Source organism: Gorilla gorilla, chromosome 10 (assembly GCF_029281585.2).
Source record: "Gorilla gorilla gorilla isolate KB3781 chromosome 10, NHGRI_mGorGor1-v2.1_pri, whole genome shotgun sequence".
NCBI classification, from domain to species: Eukaryota; Metazoa; Chordata; class Mammalia; order Primates; family Hominidae; genus Gorilla; species Gorilla gorilla.
In genome coordinates this window covers 83,261,570-83,271,532 of record NC_073234.2, presented here as the reverse complement: position 1 = coordinate 83,271,532, position 9,963 = coordinate 83,261,570, and the positions used below count along the sequence as shown (strand labels likewise).

Sequence of the window (9,963 nt, the reverse complement as noted above, 5' to 3'; positions counted from 1 at the left end):
AGCCATATACAGAAAACTGAAACTGGACCCCTTTGTTACACCTTATACAAAAATTAACTTTAAGATGCATTAAAGACTTAAATATAAAACCCCAAACCATAAAAACCCTAGAAGAAAACCTAGGCAATACCATTCAGGACATAGGCATAGGCAAAGACTTTCATGACAAAAACACCAAAAGCAATTGCCACAAAAGCCAAAATTGACAAATGGGATCTAATTAAACTAAAGAGCTTCTGCACAGCAAAATAAACTAGCATCAGAGTAAACAGGCAGCTTACAGAATGGTAGAAAATTTTTGTAATCTACCCATCTGACAAAGGTCTAATATCCAGAATCTACAAGGAAGTTAAACAAATTTACAAGAAAAACAAATGACCCCATCAAAAAGTGGGCACAGGACATGAACAGACACTTCTCAAAGGAAGACATTTATGCAGCCAACCAACATATGGAAAAATGCTCAACATCACCGATCATTAGAGAAACACAAATCAAAACCACAGTGAGATTCCATCTCACATCAGTCAGAGTGGTGATTATTAAAAAGTCAAGAAACAATAGATGCTGGCGACGCTGTGAAGAAATAGGAACACTTTTACATTGTTGGTGGGAATGTAAATTAGTTCAACCATTGTGGAGGACAGTGTGGCGATTCCTCAAGGATCTAGAACCAGAAATACCATTGACCCAGCAATCCCATTATCGACTATATACCCAAAGGAATATAGATCATTCTATTATAAAGACACATGCACACATATGTTTATTGCAGCTCTATTTACAATAGCAAAGGCATGGAACCAACCCAAATGCCCATCAATGAGACTGGATAAAGAGAATGTGGTACTATGCAGCCATAAAAAAATGAGATCATGTCCTTTGCAGGGACATGGATGAAATTGGAAGCCATCATCCTCAGCAAACTAACACATGAACAGAAAACCAAACAGTGCATGTTCTGACTCATAAGTGGGAGTTGAACAATGAGAACACATGGACACAGGGAGGGGAACAACAATACCAGGGCCTGTCGGGTGTTGGGGGGCAAGGGAAGGGAGAGCATTAGGACAAATACCTAGTGCATGCAGGACTTAAAACCTAGATGATGGGTTGATAGGTTCAGCAAACCACCATGGCACGTGTATACCTATATAACAAATCTGCACGTTCTGCACATGTATCCTGGAACTTAAAGTACAATACAAAAATAAAAAAATAAAACCGATAGGGTTGATATGTTGTTTAAATGAGTCAAAGTATGTGTGAAAATAATTTTAAATAACATGACGTGATGTGAATATTAGTTTTTATTATGTTGTCAAGATATTTGCTATCAAATAAAGTTATCACTTATGAGAGAAAAATATTTTAATGGATTTTTTTGAGTGGCAAGTTCATTACATTGAAATAATAAATAACAGAGGACAATTTCAGAAATGACTTTTTAGCAGTTCAAATTTTCCCTGGAAATTTACTATTGTCCTGGGAATATTACATGGTTCAAAAGCTGAGCACTTCTGCATGGCATTTAATTAAAATGCAGCCTGAACATGCTATGTGAAGAATTTTAAACAGTCTTGTTCAATATAAAATATGCTCAATGTCAGTATATTATGTCTTTTTTTACTATTCATTTTCCCATCAGAATGCATTTGACAGTCAATCTGTGAAAAGATAGATTGGGATTGTGTAATTTTTATATGCTTCTTAACATTCTTTTTATTTTAATGATAAATTTATAATTATGGCCCATCCCATTTACAATGATCTGGGAGGTAAGTACTTAAAAAATTTATAAAAATCATATTGCTAATCTCTATAAACTTGAGTTCTCAGGGGTCTAATAACATAAGATAGGATAAAATAATTTTAAAAACATGTTTCACAAGTAACACTCTTTAAAAGCCTCCATCTATGTATGTAAAGTAAAATGGATAGATATAAATAATATTGTTTGTTAAGTATTCAGGATTTTCCAGATTGTCCATTATCCACATCAATCACTGCTAATAATAAAGTACACCAGATAACTTTACAACTCAACTGTTATCTATAGCTTCTTGTTTTTACACAACAATGTGGAAATTAGAATTTAAGAATCAGATGGTGACAAAGGCCATTTGGAGTTGCTAGGCTTCCCCAGTAGGAGGGGTGAAAGTTCATGGGTCCTCAGGTTTGTACAATTTCTTTTAGAAAAAAACATGAAAATTTAATCCAAATGTATGTAAGAAGATCAAAATTTATTTATGAAACCAGAGCAAGTGAAGCACCCTTTAAACTTCACCCTTGGAGTGAATCTTCAGAGTAAATCTACTTCTGCCTAGGCCGACTGAAAAGGGGGCTTCCTTTCCCGGAGGTCCTCTGCTTTCTCTCTTTCTGTCTTCTGCTTGCCTCTTGCCTTAGTGTAAAGAATCCAGATGGGCTATGCTAAAAAGAAAAAGAAATGTCATGTTCATGATCATAGAGCTGAAGAGTGTTCTTACTTGAAGAACCAGCTGTCCTGCTGAAACAAATGTTTCTAAGATTTCAGGCTATAGTTGGGGAACAGAGGCCAACTGAAAATTCACACCAACTGCTTGAGTAGAACTTGGATCCAGGAGACATTCCATTGTTTCTTTCAGCACAGATAGGAGAATCTGGCAGCCCATAGACTCACCACCAATTCTTGAGCTAGTTCCTTATATCACGTGCAAATGTGACGGTGCTGGAAAGATATCAAGGTGGCTGTTGGAAGCTTGCTGCATACATGCTTGTGGTCTCTGAGTGTATCAAGCTGACCTTTTTAGGAAAATGATGTCTGGCTTGTTGGATGAATTAACTTGCACCCTAGCTGTGAAGCAAAGGAGCTTCAGAGCATTCGGGTGACAAATTGCACAGATAAGATGGCATTTCTTTTCTGTCTGAGTGACAGCGTGCTGAGTGGTGGTCTGATTTTGTGATAATGGCTGGAAAGCTCGAAATAGCAGGCTATTCTCCTTTGAAGCACATATGGCTGATTTAGATTGAAAAGTGACAGGTGTTATATAAGCAAAGGTGAGAGCTTGGTAATAACTTTAAAGCTAACAAATGTAGAATTTTGTTGCAAGTTATGTTTTTTACATTTTCGTGTATTTATTAAAAGTTCAAAGTATGGATGCTGACCCATTCAGCATGAAAATAAGATTCTATTTCTGAAAAAAAAGGAGTTTAATGTATTTTCGTTTTGATTTAATTTCATTCTTCCCAAGTAATTCTGTCCTCCATAAATACCATTGACTAAAAGTGTCATGTCATTATCCCATCAAAATCACTCACCCGCACATGACTTGGGGCTATGCTGGACATTGTATAAAGGAGGTGTCAGGCAGAATAAAATGACAAATTAAGCAAAGTTTGTCTTTCCACACCCTCTATCTTCCCCCTTAGCCTCATTCTTTATTTTTTTCTTCTGGTCTTTATTCCCCTACCTGTCATTACCCTTCCCACCCCCATTATTTTCTGCTATAGTGTTAATTGATACGATATTTGTTCATTAAAGAGTAATCCCCATTCTCCAAAATGATACTTAGTAAAACTGGCAAAGCCTTTACATGATAAAATAAAACTATACTGGTAGAATAACAGGCAGTAGGGTTTGAATTTGAGGAAAGGATTCCTTCCCTTAGTTTCATCTCAAGAGGATCATGGGGCTAGCTTCCTATTTCACTGCCTAGTTAGACTAGCTCCATAGAAAGCCTTCTAGGAGGAAATAACCTGAGTAATAAAATAAACACAACATAGACAGAAGCAGCCAGGCTCCAAGTCAATTGAAGAATTAGACCTTCAGAGTAGGAAGTGTCATTAGAGGTGGTTTTGTCAAACCCTGAATTTTCTTCATCTGGAAACCGAGCCATAGAAAAGGTAAGTGCATTGCACATGTTCTTTCAGCTAGTATATTTATACGTTTGCTACAAGAATTTGGGTCTTGCAAAATTTCTAGTCCAGTGCTACTTTTATCAACCATATTAACCCACCTCCAAAAAATATGTAAATCCAATAAAACATAAGTGGAATGATATGGTTAGGCTTTGTCTCCCCGCCCAAATCTCATCTTGAATTGTAATCCCCATAATCCCCACCTGTCAAGGGAGAGACCAGGTGGAGGTAATTGAATCATGGGGTCAGTTCCCCCCACGCTGTTCTCATGATAGTGAGTGAGTTCTCACGAGATCTGATGGTTTTATAAGGGGCTCTTCCCCCCACTTCATTCGGCACGTCTCCTTCCAGCTGCTTTTTGAGGAAGGTGTCTTGCTTCCCCTTCACCTGCCACCATGATTGTACGTTTTCTGTGACCTTCCCCAGCCATGCTGAACTGTGAGTCAATTAAACCTATTTCCTTTATAAATTACCCAGTATCAGGCAGTTCTTTATAACAGTATGAAAATGAACTAACACATGGAGCATATCATAATGTTTTATTTTTACCGTGGAGTAGGAATTATGAGACAGGTGAGTCAGGTCTTATGAATGTATTGCAGGAAGGTGGAGAAAGAGAAGAGAAATGAGAAAACTTTTAAAACAGAGTAGGGTGTAACTGTTTTTGAGACGAATCTCTCTCTGTCCCTTGGCTGGAGTGCAGTGGTGCTATCTCAGCTCACTGCAACCTCTGCCTCCTGGGTTCAAGCAGTTCTCCTGCCTCAGCCTCCTTAGTAGCTGGGACTACAGGTGTACACCACCATGCCTGGCTAATTTTTGTATTTTTAGTAGAGACGGGGTTTCACCGTATTGGTCAGGCTGGTCTCAAACTCCTAAACTCAGGTGATCCACCCGCTTCGGCCTCCCAAAGTGCTGGCACTACAGGCATGAGCCACTGTGCCCGGCAGGTGTTACTTCTCAAAACCAGGATGGGAAGGATAGGGAGGAAATATGAGACTAAATACAGATGGAAGATGAATACTGTTTGTTCACCTTTCACTTAAATCCCAATCCTCTTCCCTTCCTTGGCCAACATAAGTCAGAGCCAAAGGGCATGTTGAATGCATACCTTTTTTATTTTACCATCAATTTTGACTTCAGGAAGAAATAGCCAATGACTTTTGAGGCACGTTTATGGGGATTTATTGGGGAAGGAGGAGTCTGATTATACTTAGACTTGGAGTTAGCAGGGAGACACGTGTCTGTAAGGTACTTTTAAAATGTCTCTTATTAGAGATGAATGCAGCAATTATAGCTGTTAACTCAATACCTGTATTTGCCTGTAACAGCAGCTCATTAGTTGCAGCAGATGCTCTTGATTGTCCTTCCATATCTCCTAGTTTTTCAATGCATGCTAGCTGGACTTTCAATGATCAGTCTCTGCATTTCTTCTCCTGAGGGCTTTCTCTGACTGTTAAAGCCCAGTTTGCCTCCTATATGGTAAACTGATATGCCAGGGTATTAATGTTCCCTGGAAGCCTTCCTCAACCAATAAATGAGTTGGTATGTAAATACCCTAGCTCCTTTACCCCTGAGGCATGTGTTTTCCGTTGGTTTGTAGAGTTTCTTCACAGTGGTAGCTGGCTTGATAATGCACCCTTTATTGGCTGCTTTTTTCTGTTTCACTTCCCTAACTGCTTATTGATATTTCCTTTGCCTCTCAAATGAACCACTTGCACCCTAATCCTTGTCATAAGGTCTGTTATTGAGGGAACCCAAATGAAGACACCCAGATTGCTTATTATGTTAGCAATAGAGTCTCACAACAAACCTCAGGAGAGCCCATCTATGTCAGGCATTCAATCACAAGAAACAGCAAACCAAACTTCAGTAACCTAATAGAATAGGGGATTATTTTTCTTCTATTACGAGAATTCCAGTGGCAGACAGTTGCTAGAGTAGGTTCAACTGCTCCATGATCCCACCAAGGAATCAGGGCCTTTCCATCTTCATCTTTACCTTTCATCCTTGGACTTTTTGCTCATGTCACAAAACATCTGCTGCATCTCAGGAACCAGAGCCATATTCCAGGAAGAAAGAAGGGGAGAAAGTTAAATCTTTCCTTTTTGCACAGCTTTGTCTTTTTAGTCAGGAAAAGAAGTCCTCTCCAGGTGTCTCCATCTGCAGTTGAACTAGGTCACCTGCTCATCATCAGACCAATTACTTCCAAAAGGGATGAGATTAGAAAGCCTGGTTTATTTAGCTCAGTCATGGTTCATCCCTGGTGAAGGTCCCTATCTGAACAAATTGGGATTCTGTTAGCTGGAAAGAAGAGGCAGAAGTGGCTTGGGTCAGCAATAGAAAACATCTCATGCATCACCTCTAAAAAGTATATCATTGGTCAGCTCCATGGTAAATATTTTAGTTTCCTCTCTCCACATGACCTATTTCAGACCAATGGCACACCAGCAGACGCATACTCTAAGACAAGGAAAATATAGAAGCAGAGAGGAGTAGCTTTAATGTGACTTCCTTAAAAGTCTTTATTTTATCTTACTGGTCTTAGATATCTTTAGAAACTGTATTTCTGAATAAATCTAGCAAATAAAATTATTTCTGTAGCCTAAAAACTACAAGGCATACTAGTTAACCCTTTGTAAAGGGGGCTCTGCTCAGAGAAGAGCACTGTTTTTGCAGGTATAAAAAGAGAACAGAATTCTAAACATAAAGCTATTCAGAGGATACTTTCTTAGTGAAATTGAAGGTCAGTAGCGTTCACAAGAACAAAATCTAGGTCTCTAGTTAGTTACCATGAATATGTCCTTGCAAAGATATTGGTAAGAGGTCCCCTGGGAGAAAGCTGGCCTTCTAGAGTTAAACACTGTCTCCTGTGGAATGTTAAGCTTTAATCTTAAAACACTGCACGTTAATTGCTTGTCAGAGAAGAATGTATTGAAATTGGCATCTGAAAGCTCTGAAGAAATATAAAATGCACTTCTTTGAGGTGAGACAAGAGCTTCAAACTTTGCTTTTCTTTCCATTGGCCAAAGGAGAAATTAATAAATCAATGATTCTGTTAGAGCTCTAGTCTTAAGCTGTACAAGATATATTTTTTAAACAAGGACAAAACATCCTTGTTCTAAGCGGAATCTACTCAGTCAAGGGCTAGAACAGAAGACTTTTGCCAATCATATGGTAGAATGGAAGTGTCACTCCTGCTTTTCAGAGAGCCATGTAGAACAACTTAAGAAATTAAGTGGAAATAGAAACGCAACCAAAGCCAGTCAACCTAAACTAGAATCTATTATGTTCCATGAAACTTTATGAAGCAGATACAGTTAGTTCTGATAATCCTTGTAGTTCAGAAATCCTCTTGATTCCTTTTGGAAAGTCAAAGGAATCCAGGAAAATACTGTGTTCCATTATGTGCCAGGCATTGTCTCAGGTGCTTCAGATGGATTAATTCTTAATCTTCAGAACAATACAATCCAGTACTGTGAGTGCTTTTCTTACCACCCCCATTGAACAGATGGGAAAAAGAGGGGACATAAAGGTTCAACCACATGCCCAAGATTGCATAGCAAACGGGTGGCAGAAACAGGATTCAGTCCCCCACCTTCTAATTCTGAAGGCAACATTTTCAGCTACTTTCACTGCCTTAGAAATTATCAGATAAGTGTCCTAAGTGTATTCACTGAGTTGGTATGTCATTAACCCACAAATACATCAAGAATTGAAAGGAGAGAGATCCTTCAAAATATTAACTTGGCATAAAATTACTGTTTTTTTAAGAAACATTGTCATTTACTGAGCATAATAGTATTACTGTAGTGTTACTGTAGATGCAATAAATCTGCATATTTTATGAAATAATTAAATCTGTATTTCTTACTGCTTATATCTCTGAAATTCTGAGACTTTAATGAAAATGACATTGATAAACCAAGCCCTGCAGATGCTCATGTTCTGTTTTCATTTTTTTTGTTTACTATTCTATAGCTCTCAGATCTTACAACTGTGTTCTGAGGAACACGGTCTAACCATCCAGTTTCATAAGACTTTGACATTAACTGCTATTTTGTGTTAGAGATACTTTATTACACTAAAAAGAGTATTTAAAATTTTGGAATAATGTGCAATTTTGATATAGAATTATGGTGCACAGTAAAAGTTTACGCTAGAAGTAAATTATACTAAAAATAGGACTTTATCTTCACCTCTTACAAAGATGAAGTTAAGATGTATCAATGGAGTAATGTCCGTTAGTCTGAGATCTCAAAAAGGAAGGAGAGGGAGGAAGAATAGGAAGAGAAAGAGGAAGAATTCTGGATGGATAATTTAATATTTTCAAGCAAGGGAAAATATGAATGAATTCTGGCCTCCCCTTATAAAAATTATTTCTTAATTAAAGAAACAAAAAAGTGAAGTTCTTTTTTGATAACTTGATGTGTACTTTCCCAGTCTTTGGGTCCGACCCACCTCAATGTGAGTAAAAATACAAATTTCCTTATAAACAGAAGACAGGGTCTAATATCTAAATCCAGCAGTGGATTTAATAGGTGAATGATCCTGCCATTTAGTAAGTTCAAGAAGATAATGTTACAAATCAAATATTCCAAAACTGAAATCACTATTTGTGAAGATACCATGTAGATTTTGCCTAGTGTAGAAATAATTCAGTCAGTCAGTCAGTCCATCAGTCGTTGACTCAGTAGATATTTATTATCTATCATATCTTGGGTACTCTTTTAGGCACTAGGTAGGCAGCAATGAGTGAAACAAAGTCCCTGCTCTCAGCTTACAATCAACTGGGGAGGAGATTGCTCATTGACACATAAACAAGTAAACATATGTATCAGATGGTGATAAGTACGAGGAACAAAGAACAGCTGAGAAAGGAGTAGGGTGGTCAGAAAAGACATTTCTGATAAGGTGACAAAGAGAAAACAATTTCATTTGGTTTCTGTGATGCACGTTTTGTAAACAGTTCATCTTAGAGACTATATCCGGAAGTATCATTTTTTAAAGTTAAGAATTCTATGGGTGCTTCACTGAGATTTTATGTAGCCAGAGTGGTTGTCTACTTATATTTCTCTTAACATTTTTCTAGGTTAAAATTATGAGCATGATATAGAACTTTATGGCTTTGATTTCTCATTTACCTCTAGCTTCCTAAGTAAATGATTTCTAAGGAGAACTTTGGCCTAACATATATACCCTAACTTAATTAATCTCCAAACACAGTTAAGAGACCCTCTGTCCAAGTGGTTGTCCTGATGTACTTCTTTATTTTCAAGAGAATCTCAACTCTACCCCGGCTCAATTTTTGCTATTAAGCCCTGCCTTGATCTACTAGTGCCTGTAAAAGTTACCATTTTTACATATTAAGGGATGCCTACATCAATGGTATATGGTTATTGAGGAACTGAATGAAGCAAAAACCCCCTGAAATCAGTCTCTTCCTCCTGCACATTTTTCTTTGACCTTGGCCCTCACAATTATCTTCAGCTAAATTATACATGTTTGGGTATGTATGTCAAATTCATAATTAGAATATTCCAATTGGTTAATATTTTTAAAAATGTAAAAATGAAATTTCATGAGATGTTTGAATAATAGACACATGAAAACTTGATATTGGGGAAACTATATTGAATATAGTAATTACGTTTTTTCTTCTTTCAGTTGTTTTGAATATAAGGATGGATAATGGAAACATGGCAGACAACCTAAGCATTTCGTATTTTCCCTCTATCCCTAGTTCCATCTTTCCACAAGATCAGAGTGGCAGGTCTTGGGCTCTAGGTGATACCCTTCGTGAAGCAAGTGTGGATCTTTCTCCCTGAGCATCAGAGGAGTCTCTAAACCTTTACTGGGGAGCCTTAGGGCAAGAATTAGAACCAGAGGACCCTAAGGAATTTGTGTACCCCCAGGGGTAAAACTGGCACTGATACTATGAGTATGTTTGTTCTTGCTGATCCCCAAGAGGTGCAAGGAAAACTAAGCAGGTGGGCTTGGCCTTTACTGTGTGAGGACAGAGGGCAGAGAGGCTTCCTCCTGGTTCCCTTCTCCGTCCCTAAAATTAGA

The 9,963-nt window shown here is 37.8% G+C and overlaps 1 long non-coding RNA gene across 1 annotated transcript in view; it reads right to left on the bottom strand.

Annotated features, from left to right (window-relative positions):
* Positions 1-2,222: 2,222 nt before the first annotated feature.
* Positions 2,223-9,963, bottom strand: part of LOC109029109 (uncharacterized) — a 41,035-nt gene continuing 33,294 nt past the window's right edge. The window contains exon 3 of the long non-coding RNA XR_002008126.2: positions 2,223-2,430. This is a non-coding gene — a long non-coding RNA (uncharacterized lncRNA). The remainder of the gene's footprint in view (positions 2,431-9,963) is intronic.